This window comes from Puntigrus tetrazona, chromosome 2 (assembly GCF_018831695.1).
Source record: "Puntigrus tetrazona isolate hp1 chromosome 2, ASM1883169v1, whole genome shotgun sequence".
NCBI lineage: Eukaryota > Metazoa > Chordata > Actinopteri > Cypriniformes > Cyprinidae > Puntigrus > Puntigrus tetrazona.
Genome location: NC_056700.1, coordinates 7,501,836 through 7,522,044, shown reverse-complemented (window position 1 = coordinate 7,522,044; position 20,209 = coordinate 7,501,836). Strand labels below are relative to the sequence as shown.

Sequence of the window (20,209 nt, the reverse complement as noted above, 5' to 3'; positions counted from 1 at the left end):
TTTCAATGAAAGGAAAAATGACAGAATTCTCCTGTAATGCATAAACACCCAAACCTATATCTGAGGCAGGAATATACACTCTTTACACCTTCCTTTATTTTTGCTCTTTTTTTATTTTTTGTCTTAATGTCTTAATTCAAGATTAAAAGATGAATCCAACATTAAAATGTTAATAACTGCTGAACTTAAAAGCTGAATTTAAAAAAAGGGTTAACTAAACATGAGAAAGTGTAATGTTAATTGCGTGAAAATAATTAATCATTTATGACTCTCCCTCAGTTGCAGTTTCATTTTTAATTACAACCAGCAATTGTGCAACGTTATTTGTATTTGAATACAAATGATGATTTAAAAAAATTATTGTATTAAAAAAAGATAATGTCAGATACTGTACGAATACAGCATATGTGAAGATATGATTTAATTAGAATATGCAGTGGTTATGAAAATAGTCTTCTAAAAGGTCAAGAAAAGGCTGAGATAAAAATTTGTTATATATATATATATATATATATATATATATATATATATATATATATATATATATAGGTGAAAAAATAAAAAAACTGAATTCTTCTGTAATATATAAACACCCAAATCCAGGTAGGAATGCATTTCTTTTTATTTCTTTTTTTTTATGACTTAATGTCTTTAAGAGTGTGTTGTGTACAGCACACAAATGTATTATTCTAGCTTTATTTGCTGTTGTTGTCTTGAATGTATCAGTAAGTCTGTTACTTATAAGACCCTTATCCATACATATCTGTTTGCATTTTCACTTGAATGACCTTGGACGTTCATTTCAATTCCAGACATCTTGTAATCTGCCTTTCCCTGCTTTGCATGCTGGGTTGTAGCTCTTCACTGCCTAATTAACTTGCTGTTTAACATGGATGTAGCCTGTGCTGTATACACTTAATGTGCTCAACGGTGCAGCTTATTGCACCATTAGTCTCTAAATATACAGACTACTATGTGTCTCACTTGTTATATTTGTGTTCTGGAAGACAGTGATAATTATATGCAAATAGCAAATGCTATTTATGTTATATAAGATATGATGATAGATGTGAAATATGTGGACTACTTTTCTGCTACAAACTAAAACAACATGTCAAATGAGAAAGATATTTATTTGATAATGGCTCAGGATACAATATTCAGTGATACCCAATTAGAGTATGGTTAAATTGTTTAATAGACATAATTTTCATATTTTTTTGTCCTTGTCTAGTGTTGCTCACATACACTGTACATATGACGGTCTCTACAAGGTGGCAGGATGTCTTCATTCATGATTTAAAGTTTTCACTGACAATTTAATTTAACATGCACTCTTGAGCATTTAAATGCACAGTATCCTTACCTGTGCTGTAAATCTTTCTTCTGACTTTTTTCGCTTCAGATAAAATGTGTGAAAAGTCGCAAATATAGCTCACATGTGTTGTATCGCATATTCCACAGAAGAAATGTAAAATGCGTCAGCTATCTAGACAAGACCAGTTTTCTGGCATCATGTCGGTGTGGTTGATTAAGAGAGTGGCCCCATGATCCTGCCGCCCACTGTCTAGCAGTAACGGTTGCATGAAGTAGCTGGCAGGGGGCTCGTCCAGACATTACTGTGCTCACTGTGGGCATAATGAACTCATAATGGGGAATCATACCCAACCATGTCCCATTAAGCATCTCAGTCCTGCTCATTCATCCTCAACCACTGGAATCCTAATGACAGATCCTCTCTATTACAAACCCTCCTTTCCTCATCAAACAACACACAGGCTGAACATTTCTCAGATCCAGCTGAGCATGTATAGCCTTGATACGCTCAGAGCGCGCCGCAGTAGCAGGAAAATGTTTTTGGTACTAAGATGACCCCAGACAAGAAATTCAGAGCTTGATAGATGTAAGCGGGCACAACATATGTCAACACATATCTCGCAGAGGGATCATGCCACATCAAGGTGCAAGAACCTCTTTATGTCGTATAAAACTCAAAACTGACAGACTTGCTCCTCGTTGTAACGCTACAATGCATCAGGTGTGACGTGCTCACCACTTTCCATTGTCTTATTTTCTTTTTAGGAATGAGGGAACATCCTCCCATTTCTGTCTGTGAGCTAGCAGACCACATTGAGCGACTCAAGGCCAACGATTCTCTCCGGTTTTCCCAGGAGTATGAGGTAGGCAATAACTAAACTTATTCAGCTGCTGTATCTGCTCTCTTTGGGACAGGGGTTGCTTATCCTGCTTCTGGAGGACCAGAAGTTGCTTCACTGACACGATTGAGATGTTTGGGGTTACTTGAAAATAACAGGCAGTTGTGTTGGAGTAGGGGTTGGAACTGAAGTGTGCATGAATGTGGTCCTTTAGGAGCAAGCTTGGCTACCTACACAGTTTAGGAGTTCCCAAATCCTGTTTCTGGAGATCTACCCTTCTGCTAAGTTCAGATCCAACTCTAATGAAACACGTGTGAGCCAGCTAATTAAGATCTTTGAAAACAGAGCAGACTTGGACCTGAACTCTGCAGAAAGGGAAACAAGATTGGGCACCCTGTTCACTGTTTTTATCCTCTGCTAGGCAAAAGTTATCTTTGAGCTACAATATCTAGATGTATCAAGTGAAAGGTCACTATCTACACTCTAATTTGTAGCCGGCATAACTGCTCATTTGCATAGAGTTGAGCTTTTCACTCATGTTTCCGGAAACCACCAACTCTCATTGAAAATGAATGGTATTTTGTAACTTCGCCGCAAAGAAAAATTGTGCAAATTTGTACCTTTAGGGGTTGCAACTGCTTGTTAGTGCAGGCAGTACACTCCAAAAGGACACATTTGTATCGTAATTACTGCTTAAGGGTACATAGTAGTAGTACCTTAAAACTGCTGAAGTGCTAATATGCACCTTTTAGAGCTAGAAATGACACAGGTTTTTGAGAGTACTGCCCCACTGACAATCTGTTGTACCCCAAAGGTACAATTTTTGTTCATTTTTTTAGCAGTGTTTGTAGAAGCTTGTCGCTGCCAGAGTGATTTTATTTTAAGTGTTCATTCTCTGCAGAAACTCAATTTTTTGTTTTGTTTTTTTTGTTTCTTTTGTTTGATTGTTGTGTCTTGTCTGTCTTTCAAACCATTTTCTAGCATACTTTTCTTACTTTGTTGTTTTCTAATGGATTCTCCTGCCATTAACACTTAGAGCACCCACATCCGGTGTTATGACAGCTGCTCACACTTACCTCTTCCAGACAGGCAGATGTTAATTTTCCCATGATCTCTTTCTCTATAAATCTTCAATACACACAAAGCCCTTGTCAGTTCTTTTTTCTGATGTTGAGAGAAAAGCCTCTTAAACCTTTTTTCTGAGAGCGTTATTTAACATTACTGACAGTCGTCCTCCTAAAGGTGTGGAATTATTTAATTAAAACATCAGATGCTGTTGGCCCAGTCAGTTTTGCTGAGACAAACACTTAGTGAGGGTTAGGGCTGGGCGATATATTCTGTGATATATTCATGGGCATTTTGTCAGTGAAGCCTGTTCTTTGATTATCTCCATCAGCTGTTTTCAAAATAAGCGGCAGTTAATGCACAGAGCCAGTATATCACTGACAAACTACGCAATATTCCGTTCACTGCAGGCGGCGTATTAATTTGCAATACTGAACACAATATTGCGTAGCTTGTCAGTGATCTGTGCATTAACTGATTGAGAGTTACCGCTAATCAAAGAACCGGGCTTTACCAAGAGATACACGTAAATATATCGCAGAATATATCGCCCAGCTCTAGTGAGGGTGTATTCACAGATTTGTCTTAACTAATGTGAGAGATGTTTACAAGCAAACTCAACTTGCACACACATTTCTCTTTCTTCCATTTATTCCTCTGCTCTTCTTGTCTCACTTCGGTCTCTTTTTTCCCACAGTTGTATTTATAGTAAAACTGCAATTAAAACTTCACTCCAACCATCGGAAAGCTCTTTTTCCGTAATTACACACGTGTCTGTGGGGGGGGGAAATACATAAAATACGACTAGGATTTTGTCTTTTTATAGACCTCCTTTTATTCATTCCTCTCCACAGACGTTTAGTGACACTTTGAGGGACTGGTCGAGCTGTTTCAGCAACCATATGTGACAAATCTCTCCTCCTCCTCCAATGCGCTTGTCGTTTTCACCACACAAGCCCTCCGTAGCCAGGCGGTGCTCACAACCTGCTCTTGGCATGTCGTGATGTCATGTCCTCCTGTCAAGGAAGGCCCCCTCTCAAGGGGACAGATGGTTCCTCTTGGGCCAATGGGAGTAGCCTAGTCCTGCCAGCATGAGCAAGGCAGTGGGACACCAGCACGTTTATTGGCTCGGTGCTCTGCTTGATGCATCCGTTGCTCAGTTTCATTGTGCTGTATGCTTATTTCCACCGAATTTACTCAGCTTCTTGTTCTTTTGTCTTGTAATCAGTCAACGTTACTGTGACCACACCACAAGATTGATCTTTACAGAAACCAATATGACACCCAGTTATACATACTAATATAACTCAGCAGTCAGTTGTTTTTCAAAGTTTTACCCTGCATAATCCTGAACTAGAATTTGAATTGAGGGGTGTCCAAAAATGTTTTACTTGGCATTTAAAGTGCTCTGTAGATCATTCCTCAACTTGACTGGTGGCAATAGCAATAGCTAACTCTCCCATCAGACACTGATTCTCAACAGTAACGAGCTTATGTTTGTCAACCCACTAGAGCCAAAGCTTTTATAGGAGCCGGCACTCACCTCCCACCGCTATCATTATCCCGCATCTCTCAAGTTGTCATCTCATGTAGTGACAGCTCATATTTGTTCCCCTTGTTTGCCAAGCACTGCCAGTCAGCATTCCAGCTGTCTTATTCGCACATTACCTGTACTTCATGCGTAAAAGCTTACGCAAAGTAAATGTTCCTCCAAGATGCTTGCCGATAAACTGGCAGAGGAACACTTAGCACGTCAGATACTTCAATGTGGCAGTTTATTTATATTGAGCACTGAGTTGCTGTTTATTTTTGAGCATTACCTTCATATGTGAAAAATTTTAAAAACAGTTATGTTTTGAAGAGAGTTCTTCATGGCTGTTTACAGAGGCATCGAAAACAAGGGCGTAAGTTTGAAAGGATCCAAGATGAGGCTGATGTTATGCCAAATCAAGTGAAAGGTGTGGAGGTTGATGGACACTGAGTCAAGCAGTGCCTTGTCCAGAACTGGCAGATCAATGCTGAATAACAAGAGACCCCGTGACATTATTGACTGGACGAGCAAGCTGCTGCATATTGCAGGCGATCAATGCTACGATACGACCCGGTGTCATTTGAGCCGAGGAGACCTGTGACTTGAGAAGGAAAAGGAGAGAGTGCCTCCCCACCTCTAGCCCCTTGAGTAATCCTCTGAAGTCAGGATGAGGAATCCAGTATCCAGCTCCATGCAGAGTGCATCTTTCATTTCTTGCAGAAAATTTACATTTTATTTATTTGACTGATGCTTTCATCCACAGTGACTTACAGGCATTTCAGTATTTGTGCTCCCTGGGTATTAAACACATGACTTCTTGGCGTTTCTAGCACCGTGCTTCATTCAATCCAAAGGAACATCAACTTCATTATTATTAATACCAATTGTGTCTCAACCTTTTTATAAGCAAGTTGTTCATTTTCTGCTTCCTTTTGTGAGTTCTGTTATAGCTGTGAATTTGGAATATAAAAACAAACTAGAGGAACAAAGTGTGAGCAGATAACAAAATTCTTCCCTTTATTTTAAATTGTAAACATCTTAAAAGGCTTTAAAATGATTGTGCCAATAAAACATCCAGCCACAGATTTCTTGATAAAGGTTATTTATTTATGCATATTTTTTATAGATATCCGACTGCAGTTAGATGATAACTATTAAATGTTTGCAACATTAACAATAGTCTATCATGTCAGCCATAATTGATCCCATTCTTTTTTTTTGTTTGTTTTTTTTTCTTTTTTAGTAATACATGTTAACAGCTGTAACTTGGCATGACCCCTGAAGCATTTGTACATTGCAGACTGACCTCTGTTAAAAAGGCCTCATCTGGAACGTCTGTTACCCATTCAGAGTCGTCACTTCATGCATGCAGCCAGTGATATATGCAAGCTTTTCTTCCAGATGTGTTCATCTGTCCTCTCTCTTTAGAGCTTCCTGTCTGTCTCCATAAATCCACACTCTCCCTGTTGGGTCTGCTATTCCTCAGCCATTGCTCTTCCCTCCTCGCTCCTGTCAGCAGGCACAAAATCAAGCACAGGCATGAAGTCCACATGGACACCAGTAATCCATTAGTCCGGTCGAGCGTCTGAACGCCCCTTCTCTCAGCGTAATCTTTAGCATCAAAGCCATATGCCCCGATGAGCTCAGGTATGGACATACCGAGTCAGTGGTACTATTATCAGAGCCCCCTACAGTGATCATGTTTGAATTACGGTGTCAGTGAGCACTAAGCCATCTGTTGGTTGCCTGTGATAATGCAGTAGATGAACTTGCTGTTATTACAGGGCAGATGATGACTAGTAAGGGACAGAACTGCAATATACCCACAAAGGGATCCAAATTACCACTCTTGAGCTTTGCCAGTCCATCAGTTCTAACAACCCTGGTGGCAAAGTCAGCTCTGGTTCTTATGGTCTCTGTTCAAAACGTCGGGTTGCTATAGAAACAAAGCCCTCTTGCTGAAGTGATGCTAGTTCAAATTTACCTCCTGCGGCACTCTATGGTATCAAGCTTCAAACAAGGTGCCTCAAAAGACTGAACAGATTTTTCTCTCTCTCTCCCCTCCTTCTCTTTGTCTTCTCATCTTTCCCCTGCAGTCCATTGATCCAGGCCAGCAGTTCACATGGGAGAACTCCAACTTGGAGGTCAACAAGCCAAAGAACCGCTATGCCAACGTTATTGCTTACGACCACTCGAGAGTTGTTCTCACCCCCGTGGACGGTAAAAGTCAAACAAATGTGTTGACCTTTAACATTTCATTATGGTGACAGATGTGTGTATGTTTAAGGGAAGCGTGCAATTAGCACAAATAAGTGGGCCACAAGTGAATTGTTGTCTCTCTCTATAGGTGTTCCAGGCAGCGACTACATCAATTCTAACTACATTGATGGTTACCGTAAGCAGAATGCCTACATTGCCACGCAGGGCCCTCTGCCTGAGACTCTGAGCGACTTCTGGAGGATGGTTTGGGAGCAGAGAGCCAGTACCATAGTCATGATGACCAGACTGGAAGAGAAGTCCAGGGTGAGTACTAGGGTCATCGAAAAGTCAAAACACCATATTAAACATCAATTCAAAGCTAATAATTCATGTGATCTAACCTTCACTGAGTAGTTCCTGCACCTATTTTTTATTAATTTATTATTTTATTTTTATGTGATGTTATTTTTTATTTTAATATTTAATACTACGAAAATACTATGTTATTGAATGAGTGATATTTTATATACAATTTAGAATATTTTTTAATGGGCGGGGAGGGGTTACACTTTATTATGCACTTTATATATGGTCCAAATTAGTAAGGTAGTTGTTAAATAGGTATTGGGCAGGATTAGGAATGTAGAATATGGTCATTCAGAATATGTGCTTTTATAAGTACTAATAAACACCCAAAATGTTACAAATATGCATGCTAATAAGCAACTAACACCTATTGAGAACTGGTCCTTATACTATATGCTATAATAATAAATAATAAATATAGTAAATAAATAAAAATAGTTTGTTTATAGTATGTAAATATAGTATTTTTCATTTTCTTTTTTGTGATTTTTTTATTTTTGTTATTGTTAAGGATTTTAAATGTAAAATGTTTACTGAATGCAATTTCAATTGTTCAAATAATTATTTACAGGTGAAAGAATCTGAGATGAATGTATTTTGCCTGAAAATGCAGTACTTTTTATTTTTGACTAAACGTACCTGCATTCAAGTGATGATAAAACATGAACACACAAAGATAGAAAGCAGAGGCTGGGTTCTTTATTTTGATATATAATATGTGGAAAATATTCTCAAGGCTGTCAAATTTAGGCGTAAATCATCAAAAATTGGTGGGGAAAGAGTAAAAAAAAAAACACATTGAATGATAGTGCAAGTGCAGAGTGCATAAAACTCTATGTACAAAGAGAACACTTTCTTCACCCTGAGGTATCCTCCATAATAGTATGAGTTCCTATCCAACCTCACAAAATATAGTAATAAAATAAAAGACAAAATACCATTGCCATCCTTTTGTTGGATGACACACCACAATGGTTCACAACTCTCTTCGTGCTATAAAACATCCGTCTGTGCTTGGCACCAAAGAGACTCCTGCGTTTATGTATCGGATCACTGTGCGCTGTTGTGCTGGGCGCAGCAACAGGCCAGTGGTACCCAGGGTTGGTGAGAGAGCCAGTCTGTCGACTAGTCTCCTGTTCAGCTCAAATGTCATATCTGACAGTAGATAACCTGTAATTCCTCCCCTGAGAATGCGTGCACTCAGGTTTTTTGTTGATGGATGGGAGGTCAGATGGGAGCTAAAGGCTTATAGAGAAAGAGACATGTGTTGGCAGAGCTAGCGTGGTAAATGAGTGGGTTTTGGTAAGACTGTGTACCTATAAAGCATTACTTCATAGGTAAAGGGCGTCCCCAAGCCCTGTGATGAAAACCTCCAACAGAGACAGAATAACTGGCCTAGTTTCACTGCTGACAGGACCTACCTTGAAGAAGAAATGAACTCTGTGTCGTTTTTTTAGTTGGTCTTTGTCCTAAATAGATGATTGAACGCTAAACAAAACACACAATTTAGAGAAATCTCTACTTTGTCATTCTTACTTCAAAAATAAACGTTGTCCTTGTAAATTATTCGGCACAGGTGGTTTGCTCATATGTTGAATATAGTATATTGACACAAATTTTGCTGGTGATATTAAAAACATTCACGTTATACAGTGTAAATATAGTTTGTTTATAGTATGTAAATACAGTATTTTTCTTTGTGACAGGGTTTTTTTTTTAATAGAAGAAAGTCTGATGTTCATCAAGGATAAATATAAATACTGTAAAATTGTGCTATTGTGAAATAGAATTCAAATATACTGATTTGGTATTAAAATTGAAATATCATAAAGGCTGTAAAATATATTTAGATTTTAAGTAGTATATGTGTGTATGTATATGTTTATGTATGTATATATAGTTTAAATAACAATAAACACTTATTTTAAATTCAAGTGTCTGTCATTTCAATGGTACTTAAATCATTAGGCATTTACTCGTGCATTATTTAATGGTGTTTCATTCTTGTCCTCTTAAACAGGTCAAGTGTGACCAGTATTGGCCCATTCGTGGCACAGAGACTTACGGAATGATCCAAGTGACCATGCTTGACGCTGTTGAGTTGGCAACTTACAGTGTGCGCACCTTTGCCCTTTACAAGGTAAAAAGTTGCTTGCCTCGCCCTCTTATGTAGTAAGTTTCCACATTTTCAGCCACTTAACCTCTTTTCTCCCACTTTGCTCAAACAGAATGGCTCTAGCGAGAAGCGTGAGGTCAGGCAGTTCCAGTTCATGGCCTGGCCAGACCACGGAGTGCCTGAATATCCCACCCCCATCCTAGCCTTCCTGCGCAGGGTCAAAGCCTGCAACCCTCCTGATGCTGGACCCATGGTAGTGCACTGCAGGTTAGCGCCGGTCTCCAGTCTTTCATTTACTGCTGACCTTTTCACTTATAAAACTCTCTTGTAAAGTGAACAGTTGTAGGTTTACTTGCTGGAACTGGTTGAAAAGATTGTAGTGTAACCAAAGCTTGTCTGTCTCAGTGCTGGAGTGGGCGCACGGGCTGCTTCATAGTTATTGACGCCATGCTGGAGCGAATGAAACACGAGAAGACGGTAGACATTTATGGCCACGTCACATGCATGAGAGCCCAGAGGAACTACATGGTGCAGACGGAGGACCAGTACATCTTCATCCACGAGGCCTTGCTGGAAGCTGCCACCTGTGGAAACACAGAAGTCCCTGCCCGAAACCTTACGCCCACATCCAGAAGCTCACCCAGCCGCCTCCGGGAGAGACCGTCACAGCAATGGAGCTGAGTTTAAGGTGACTGCACATCACCTCACTGATTTTGCTCATTTACAGAGGCATATTAAAGGTGCATTCAATCATGCTTTCCTTATTAGAATTATTTCTAGCACAGGTCTATCCTTATTACTAGACCTACCACTAAAAATGAATAGTACTTTTAACAAAGACTATCAGTAACTTAATAAAAATGAGCTCTATCCTTTTGAATTATCCTTATGAGTAGGTAGCTTTTTTGTAACATTATCATTACCAATGCATTTTTGTTTTACATTTTCACTAGCTTTGTCATTTTTAGTTTTTTGTGTGAATAATTTTTTTTTATATGTATATACATATATATATATATGTGTGTGTGTGTGTGTGTGTGTGTGTGTGTGTGTGTGTGTGTTTTTCCTAGTTAACATTTTATTTTATTTTCATTTCAAGTAATGAAAGTGTTTTCATTTTAATCACGTGTAAAATACTATATCTTACTTATAATGCACTGACAAAAATTTGTGCATGTAAACAAACCCTAATGCCTCAAACCCTTAGACCTCAAACCTAATGAAGTTTCATTGAAAATGCTTTACTGTTTCATCTGTTAATAGAGCTGTTGGGATATGAGTGAACGCTGGTATAACTAGGATGCTGAACTCAGAGCGGATTCTAGAAGTAGAAACAGCATCTGGCCGTACCCAATACAGACAGAGCTTGTAGTAGAGCCAACGGTCTCTATGCGCTCTCTGCCGATGTCCATCTGTGCTTTCTCTGCCTTCCTGCCAGTCACGCCTCGCTTTCCCAGTCAGACCATTACGCCAGCACCCCTCTGTACCGCTGCAGAGCTCACCTTCAATTTACAATCACAACAGACACGCTTTTAGTGCCATTTTCCTCTATAGGACACGGCTCCCCTGCATTTAAAAAATATTCAGTTTCAGATCGTTTTCCTCTATGTTTCTGCCAGCTTGTTTACGCCTAGCCCTCTGAACCCAACACTGTTTCCACAGAGACTCGCCAACTCCAAAGCCCACACCTCGCGATTCATCAGCGCCAACCTGCCCTGCAACAAGTTCAAGAACCGCTCGTCAATATCATGCCTTTCGAGTCCACACGGGTGTGCCTGCAGCCAATCCGAGGAGTGGAGGGGTCTGACTACATCAATGCCAGCTGCATCGATGGATACAGGTAGCTGCCAGTGCCAAACCATTACAAAAACATGGGGGAGCGTGTTTGCTTTAATTCTCAAGGTTTAGAAGATTTTATTTTTTCAAGCAGCTGCTATAAACATATTTGTTAGAGCCATTCAAGATTCTGTCAGTTGTGGATCTAAAAGGAAAAAACCGGCTGCACACGCAGTTGAGTTGCATTATGAATCGCTCTCTCCAACGCATTCAATGAATCATGAATCAGAGTTCGCTCGTTTCTGTTTGCTGGTATAAAAATAAATCCAGGGCCCGAAATGTATTGATTTTCACACCATTTATTTTAATAACACATTTTTGTAATTGTTTTATATATACATTTATATAGAGAGAGACAGAGGGCAATAATACAGTAACAAATAAATTTTCTCAGATCACTTGCATTAACAAGGGTCATATCATTTCTACATTTCTCTTCATATCAATTCTCCATCTCCATCCAACAACCGTTATTTTTACAAAGCTGCCAGAATGCTTTTTGTGTGCGAAGAAAACATAAATAACTTCATTCAACAGTTTGTCTCCTCTCGCTCACTTAGCAACTGCTAATTTATGCCTCTAAATCTGTCTCAGAATAAATCCAGTGGTTTTGATCAGTAGATTTCTTGCCTACTACTCGTTCCTCCTGTTCTGTTTTCATCAGGCACCAAGGCTCATTCTCATACGTGGTAAATGAGATGATCCATAACTCTTTTTTTATTTTTTTTTCCTTCACTGCAATATTCCCCTAAACAATGAGCAGCATAGTGCAGTCTGTCTACACATTTTCAGCCTTCACATATTTTGTTGCCTTACTCTGTCTGACAGCTGTTTATTGAATTACAAAAGGAGGCGCTCTCAATGGGGTGAACGCTTGAGAAAATCAGAGAAGGGAAAGCGAGAGAGAAAAGGCCAGTCGTGTTTGCCGTAAAACGAAGCGTGGGCACGAAATGTCACAGAGTCTGTGAAGAAAATGTCTAGGGGCTTGATACATCGGCCCCTCTCGTTTGAATTAAAACTTAATGAGAGCTACTCCGGAGGAGCTCCACCTGTGCCGGTGCGTAATTGATACCGGTCTTATTTCTAAAACCTTCAGAAAACCTTAGCCGAGCATTTGGGTCGGTTCTCTCTGAGACGTGTTGTCTTGTCAAAAAAACAGCAATTAAGCCGCTTTTAAACAGCGCTACACGCGATAAGCACAGAAACACGCTTGACCTTCTTACTAGTTTACAAAGAGCCTCGCCAGCCGAGCGAATACGTCATTAGAGCTGTTTTTGTGTCTGCCTTTTATAACCGTTTTAGTGTTCGTGTTGCATTTTGTTTGATTGGGGGAAAATAACCTCCAAGGAAGAACTGCATGATTAATATAGAGGTAATTTGGCTTTGTCAAAGGCAGCGTGTCCCTGACGTCTGCTTTGTGTTCTTCGTACCGACATATTTGTGTGTGTGTATATGTGTGTGTTTGTGTCTTCTGGAATGAGTGGTCGGGTGAGGGAGGGGGTCTTTCTTTCCTCTTTGCTCTTCATTCTGGCTCGTCTCTCCCCATCTCTCCTCTCTTCTTCTCTGCCGTCTCTTTATTTGTCGGAACAAGGCCCTGAGCAGACTTTAATCTCCCAGTTCCATGTTATTGCCTCGCCTCCAGCACCTTCATTAGTTGCTAACCCGTGGCACTGTTTGTATGAGACAGTGATGTGTGTGCCATGTGCACACTGATTGCCCGAGCTGCTTTAGCAAAGTACACTGCTGCCACCCGGTGGCCATGCAAGATATATATATGGTGGAACAGCAGATCGATTCACAATCGAATTGTCATTTTTAAGTGATTACTTAACAACTTCCAGCCACGAAATTATTTGTCGTTTCCTTAAACAAAACGCCCTCTTTACAAAACCCTGTTCTCCAAAGACGCATCTCCAAACCTGATGATTGATAGGCAGAGAGCGCTTTCTGATTGGCTTAAAAGTTTGGGCGGGGGTGGGGTTTCTGATGTTTTGAGTTTAAAGCACATTGACCTTTTTCCACAGAGATATGTTTTTTATTTATTTATTTATTTACTTTACTTAATATGCTTGAAGTAGTCTGACATGTTATATCACAATTATTTAAAAAAAGATTCTTAGTAATATATAGATGTTAGTTGCAGCTATCAATTGGGCAATATTCAGCAAGAAAATAATTAAACCGAATCTGAAATTAAAAAATCAAGGAAAATTATCTTATAACTTCTTTGGCAACTAACTGCAATGAAATAAGTTTATTGGCTAAAATTTCTGAAAAGCTCAAATTCGAAACTTTAAATAAATTAAAAGTAAAAGAAAATAGTTTTATTTCATTAATAAATTAATACAGGTTGTAAAGGCATATTACAAAATTGCTAATGCTATATTGGTATGTTTAGGCTCAGCTCTTTTCTAGTCATTGTTATGGTCGTTGTTATTTTGCATCTAGGTCTTAAAAGACATTTTTGTGTGTCCACAGACAGCAAAAGGCCTATATTGCCACTCAGGGCCCTCTAGCAGAGACCACTGAGGATTTCTGGAGGATGTTATGGGAGCACAATTCCACTATTGTAGTGATGCTGACCAAACTCAGAGAGATGGGACGGTAAAAGCTCCTTCCTTCTTTTTAACTCGCATCCTGGTGTGTTAAATCCTGAGATTTAATCATCTGTTTTTTTACATCCTGCAGGAGAAGTGTCACCAGTACTGGCCAGCTGAGCGCTCGCCCGCTATCAGTACTTCGTGGTGGATCCCATGGCTGAATACAACATGCCCCAGTACATCCCCAAGTAGAGTTTAAAGTCACAGATGCCAGGGTACGTGCACCCCATCACCTGCAGGAGTCTGCCAGAGGAGGGTTATTTGTGTTTGTTTTTTTTTCATATGAATGTCACTCAGGATGGTACTTGAGGGCACCGCTGGGGTGTGTGAGCAATCTGTTGCTGGCGGCGTATGTTTCACACCACTCTCACATCCTTTGGACCTCAGAGCTTTCTGGCGGCTATAAATAGTACCAAGGTTATGAATAAGCTTGTAGCTAAATCGTGTACACACACGGTCATACAGTGAGCATATGGACAGAGGCTCCCTGCTGCGAATGGCATCCAGCTGTTGTGTGCGGATGTGAGAGTAAAAGCTGCAGTCTAATAAACCCTTATTCTTGATTCTCTTTAGGACGGTCAATCTAGAACCATTCGGCAGTTCCAGTTCACTGATTGGCCAGAGCAAGGAGTGCCAAAACCGGCGAGGGGTTCATTGATTTCATTGGCCAAGTTCATAAAACTAAGGAGCAGTTTGGGCAAGATGGACCAATCACTGTGCACTGCAGGTATGCTGATCGTGATCTAAAGTCTGATGTAAATACGTGCAGCAAAATATGAAAATAAGGGATAATATACAGTCAGCTAAGCAAATGATCATCGTGAAGATATATTGAATGTTAATTTTCAAATAATGACCATATGACTACACATTAGCGCTTTATTACACTGCTAATTACCGAATATACATTTTGCACATTAAAAGTGGATGGGTACATTTAGTTCACAACTACTGCACAAATGTATTTATTTATTTATTTCATAAACCATTTTACTTTAACACCTATTTGTTTTATTAATTACTTTATTTATTAACTTAATTTTTAATATAATGCATACTAATTTTTTTATTTTATTTTTATTTTAATAATCTGTAATTATATTTAAGTCATTATCTTTATCAATTTCTTAATTTAATCATTTCAGAATACATTTTTATGTAATAATAAATGCACTTTTAATGATCTTATTTTAATTTAATAATCTCAGAAACCTTTACAAAATTTTACACAATTTTTGTTTTGCAATTTTTATGTTTCAGATGTTTAAAGCATCTGATCATCTTCATAATCATTTGTAAATTTTTAGAATTGAATCATTTTAAAATATATTTTTATCTAATAATAAATGCACACTTATAATCATATGATTTATTTTCATTATTAAATTACGCCAAGACTGCTATTACGTGTCAGGCAGATCCTTCACCCTTGTGTAACAGGTGTTAAGTTGACAGATGCTGTTGTTTTTCAGTGCTGGAGTGGGAAGAACAGGTGTTTTCATCACTCTAAGTATTGTCCTGAGAGGATGAGATATGAGGGTGTGGTGGATCTGTTCCAGACCGTTAAGACCCTGCGCACACAAAGACCTGCCATGGTGCAGACAGAGGTACTGTGCTACTGTCCAAAATTGTATAAAAATATGCTTAAAGCTGCTGGTTTAGACTTAGATTTAGACTTATCCAACAAGTTTTGATTGCCAACACGCTAACGTGCTTCAGTGGTGTCTTCAGGGACGTTTCATGCATGGTGTCCTAGCAGCTTTAGCAGTAGGTTGAGATGGCATCAACTCTGTGTTATTAGCTAAGGAGGTGATTGTTTGTCCCGCTGACACACGCTGGTTTTTTTTCTCCTGCAGGACCAGTACCAGCTGTGCTACAGAGCCGCTTTGGAGTACCTGGGAGCTTTGATCACTATGCAACGTAACCACTCCTGGACCACAGCCCTCTGGTACAACTCTTCAGGAGTGCACCAAGTGTTCCTTCTGAGCCACCGTTCCCCATCCCCATCCTGTACAGAGATCTGGGGGTGGGAAAGGCAGGCTATCCAGTGGCTGGTTAACCAATCACAGCAGTCCGTTATTGACTGGCACCAAGAGATTGCTTTAAGAAATATAGACAACTCTCTTTCAAGAAGCACCATCTTAAAAAAACTATATTCTAGTTTCTCTTTAGCATACGCCAACCCACACTACAGTCGAAGGCTACTGGTAGCACTAATTCTTCTTGTTTCTTGTTTCTTTCTTTTCTGTTTTGCTCTTTCATTTTTTTTTTTTTTTTTTTTTTTTTGAAAAAGCATAAATCATGGTTATCATTTGTAATTATTTTAAAAAATCCAGTACGACAATATTGTTATTATTCTTATGTAGAATATTTGTGTTTTTCTTTAATCATCTCTTGTCTTAATGGCCTTTTCCATGGGTCTACCTTTTCCATAATTGGTACTGTTTTATTTTTGATTTTCTTCATAATAGGTTATTTTAGCACAAGAACATGTATTTTTAACATGTTCCTGATACTAATACGAGAGAATCGCTGTTCTCTAAGCTGCTGATGGTTTGACTTTGTAACATGATTTTACCGTTTCTTTTTCTTTTTTTTGTTTTGTTTCCTTCAATACGTAGAATTGGTCTTATTGGGCTACAATGAGCGGGTTCACTTTTGGAGAAGCCTGTAATGTTCTTTGTCTATCTCAATGATAAAGAAAAATCTCCAACTGCTGAGACATATGCATTTGGGTTAGTGGTACTAAATTAAGAAAAGCCTTTTGTAGAAGAAAGTAAATCAGCTAACTAATAAAATGGGCACTGTACAGAACTCGGTAGGGGTTAGGTGCGACCTTCTGATGAGAGCGTGAGGGGACCTTACCGGCAACTGAAAGCAATCCTAACGTAAAAGCCGCCCCGCTTCTCAGTGACAACTGAAGACCTGATATTGAAATGAGACCAATCGCCATTGGCACCTGTACAGTATAAACCACTCCCCCAAAGGGAGAGTCAGCTCTGTTTAATCCAACTCTTCTTTTATACAGAAATATATATATATAGAATATATATATATATATACATAAATTTATAATTATGAATAAATATAAATACTATTATAGATACAGTGTATAAACAGCTTCAGCTCTATTGTCCATAATTCTCTCAAAACGTTATATCCTGGACTCTTCTTGATATACCAACATAGAGAAAATTACACGAGAGACTGCTGTGTGTGAATCTATTCATGGTACAAAAGTTATATCTACTGTATTATCCACGCACCCCCAGGCATTTGGCGGTCTCCTCTGGTGGGGTGAGGCAGCACAAGTCAAAGTAAAACAATTCCTACAGGACGTCATTTCATGCCTGCTTGATTACAACCGGCATGTTAAAGGGAGACCCGGCCATACGTTCAGAACATGTTGGCAAGTTCATTTTTACCTTGTGAATGATTAGTGCTGTAGAGGTTCGATCTGTTGTATACACAGTCTGTTTTCTATTTGTTAATAAGAAAACTGGAATAAAAAATGTTGCAGGAAAAAACTCAATGTAATAAAGTTCAGTAATTGGTTTTGTACAAAGCATCGCTCTGTGTGTGTTGTGGCTGCTTCATCGGTCGACCCACTGCTTTCATAAAGCCCTCAAACACACTCCCTTAAGGTCTCGGATCTGTGACGGTTTTAGCTGTAGTTATCCAACGTGTTATACATTTTTTTTGAAAAGCGAATACTGTTCAGTCGATCCAAAAACAGTTTAACAGAGTTAAAAGAAGTGACTTCACGCGGTCACGGATGTTTAGTGGTGTCATTTTATATATTACATTATCTTTACTCATTCAGTAACTGGGTTCATGAGCGGTGTTAAGGAAGCTGCTTTAACTATAGACAAAAATAGTTCGCTGCATTGTATTAGCTATTTTGAATCTATTTGAAAGGACAATATTTAATATCCATTGTTATTTCACCCGACTGACAATGGCAATGTGTAGTGTATACATATTACGCATTTATGAAATTAGTACTAAAAGAGCTTTGAAATGCTTCATCGGGTAATTGTGTACTTTGACTGATATTTCTCTGATCCTTGGTGAGATGCTGAGAACAGTTCTTCATGTACTCAACAACAGCTAAATAAACTTATCCCTAATAAAATGTCATTTTTATCATTTTACTTAATAGTTAATGACAACTATTAAGTGGGGAAAAAATGGACTAATGATTAAAAAAAGCACATGCTGTAATATTGAACGTAAATATGACTGAAAATTGAAAGATGAGCTGCTTACTCTTTGTGTGTGTGTTGTGGGTATTTGAGCAAACAATTCGTTTTGCATTCAGTTTACCAGCATTAAGTTCATTAATGCATGCATTCTCGTGTTGCTTTCTGCACATACAACGTTGTTCATAATCATAAGCTGCACAGTCAGTATTGTCTGAAATCTCTTATTCATCTCTTTAAAACAGTAGCATATATTTTGGGATTGTTTTTAGTGGTTTGTTTGGTTGTGTTTTTTATTCTTCGCTTTCTCTATTTTTGTCAAATAACGTGCTTGAGTAAACCAATTGTAATATTCGATCTTTAAACCAATTTTGACCATTCGAATCAATTTTCATATTCAAAGCATATGTAGTTTTACAGTCAAGCTGAAAATAAGGTAGTAGTGTTGCTACAGTTAACTACTCCCCAACTCTGTTAATTATATATTTTTTGTACTATTGATAATATTTGCTCAACCAATGATGCAGAGTGGATATGAACACTTCAGTCAGAACTGACAATAAGTTAGACTAAATCTAAAATAAACCTGGCCTATTTGTTGAACTTGTTTTATTGAACAACGTTGCAGTTAGCAAGCATGTTTAGGTCAAAAGGTTTTTTGCTCAAAAGATCCAACCACTACATGAGCATATGATACAAAATCTTGGAAGGGAAACCAGTGGCACGTTAGTGAAGTTTTTATGGATGACTATTTTAATCAGGATGAAGTTCATTGCATTAAATGAGTCTTATGTTTTATGATGGATGCTCGCCCAAGAAGCTAATATGTGAGATTTTAATTAGAATGGATCCGTATAGAAGCATATGCAGTCAAAGCAAAGCAGTTGGTTTAGTAGGCTTAGGTGTCTTATTTACATTAAAAATGCTTTAAACATTCTCGGTTTGTTTGTGTTGCCCTATGTATTTTTTATACCATTGAGAAATGATGGGTTTGAGGAGGCATCATTGTTTAAATTGCATCATAAATTAAGTCCACTCACTTTGAAAACCATTATTACTGTTCATCTTAAAGTGTTTATGAGAGAATTATTTCTATCATTATTTATAACCATCAAAACATGTAATGCTGCATTAGACAAAGGCAAGGTCCCACACGCAGATATGGTTTATTAAATGAAGTAAAACAAACATTTATGCACAAGGAAGCCAAAGCAAGAGCATCTGCATAGAGACATGCTTGAGGCCCATTGACTTGAGGCTTGTCACTGTCCCATTGACTGCCAAGCAAAACATACTGTCAAGGTCTAGAAAAGTATGAAAGGCATTGTCAGAATAGTCCATCTGCCATCAGTAGTTCAGCCATAACGTCATGATGCGACCAGAATACTTTTTGTATGGAAGGAAAACTTCATTCAACAAATGCTTCTCCGTAGCGCCATTTTGGGGAGTATTGCTGCAAATAGCGTACACTGTTCTGTGTCAGTCACAACACATAGATGCATCATTTTCCATTGTTTCAATCAAAGTGTAAATACATGTAGAAAACGTATCCATTGTGTTGCCAGCACAGAAGATTGTATGCTATTTGCATGCAGCTTAACAGTGAAGCTATGGCGTTATTTTTGTTTTATCTTTCCATACAAAAGTATTCTTGTCGCTTCATAACGTTATCTCTTTATGGGGCAGCAGCTTATTCCATATCGTTACACGATTTTGAAACTGTTTTATGTCTGATGATCATATTAGATTATATGTGAAAGAATCTGTTGTGATTCAGCTTCTTCGCTTTTTCTTGCTTTTGAAATTCTGTTCAGAATGAAAATGAATGAAAACTTCTTAGAGGACAAGTACAGCTCAAATAAATTAATAATATACTTATCAAATATACCAAATATTTCTGTATTTTTATATTTCTGAGATTTACATAACAAATATACAAAGTATACTTTCCTATTTTTTGTTTAAAAAGTATTTTAAGAGCACACTTGAATAAATGTCTTGCAAGGGTGCATAAGATGATGAGGTAAAAAGGAGAGGGAGGAGCTAATTAACTACTATAATTACTAATGAGTCATGCTATGGGGTAGCACAGACAGCTAAACATGGAAGCAACAATGGTAATAAATTACACAAAGACT

At 38.3% G+C, this 20,209-nt stretch overlaps 1 pseudogene; it reads left to right on the top strand.

The window, feature by feature from the left end:
* Positions 1-1,948: 1,948 nt before the first annotated feature.
* LOC122361526 lies at positions 1,949-15,932 on the top strand (annotated as a pseudogene).
* Positions 15,933-20,209: the final 4,277 nt, after the last annotated feature.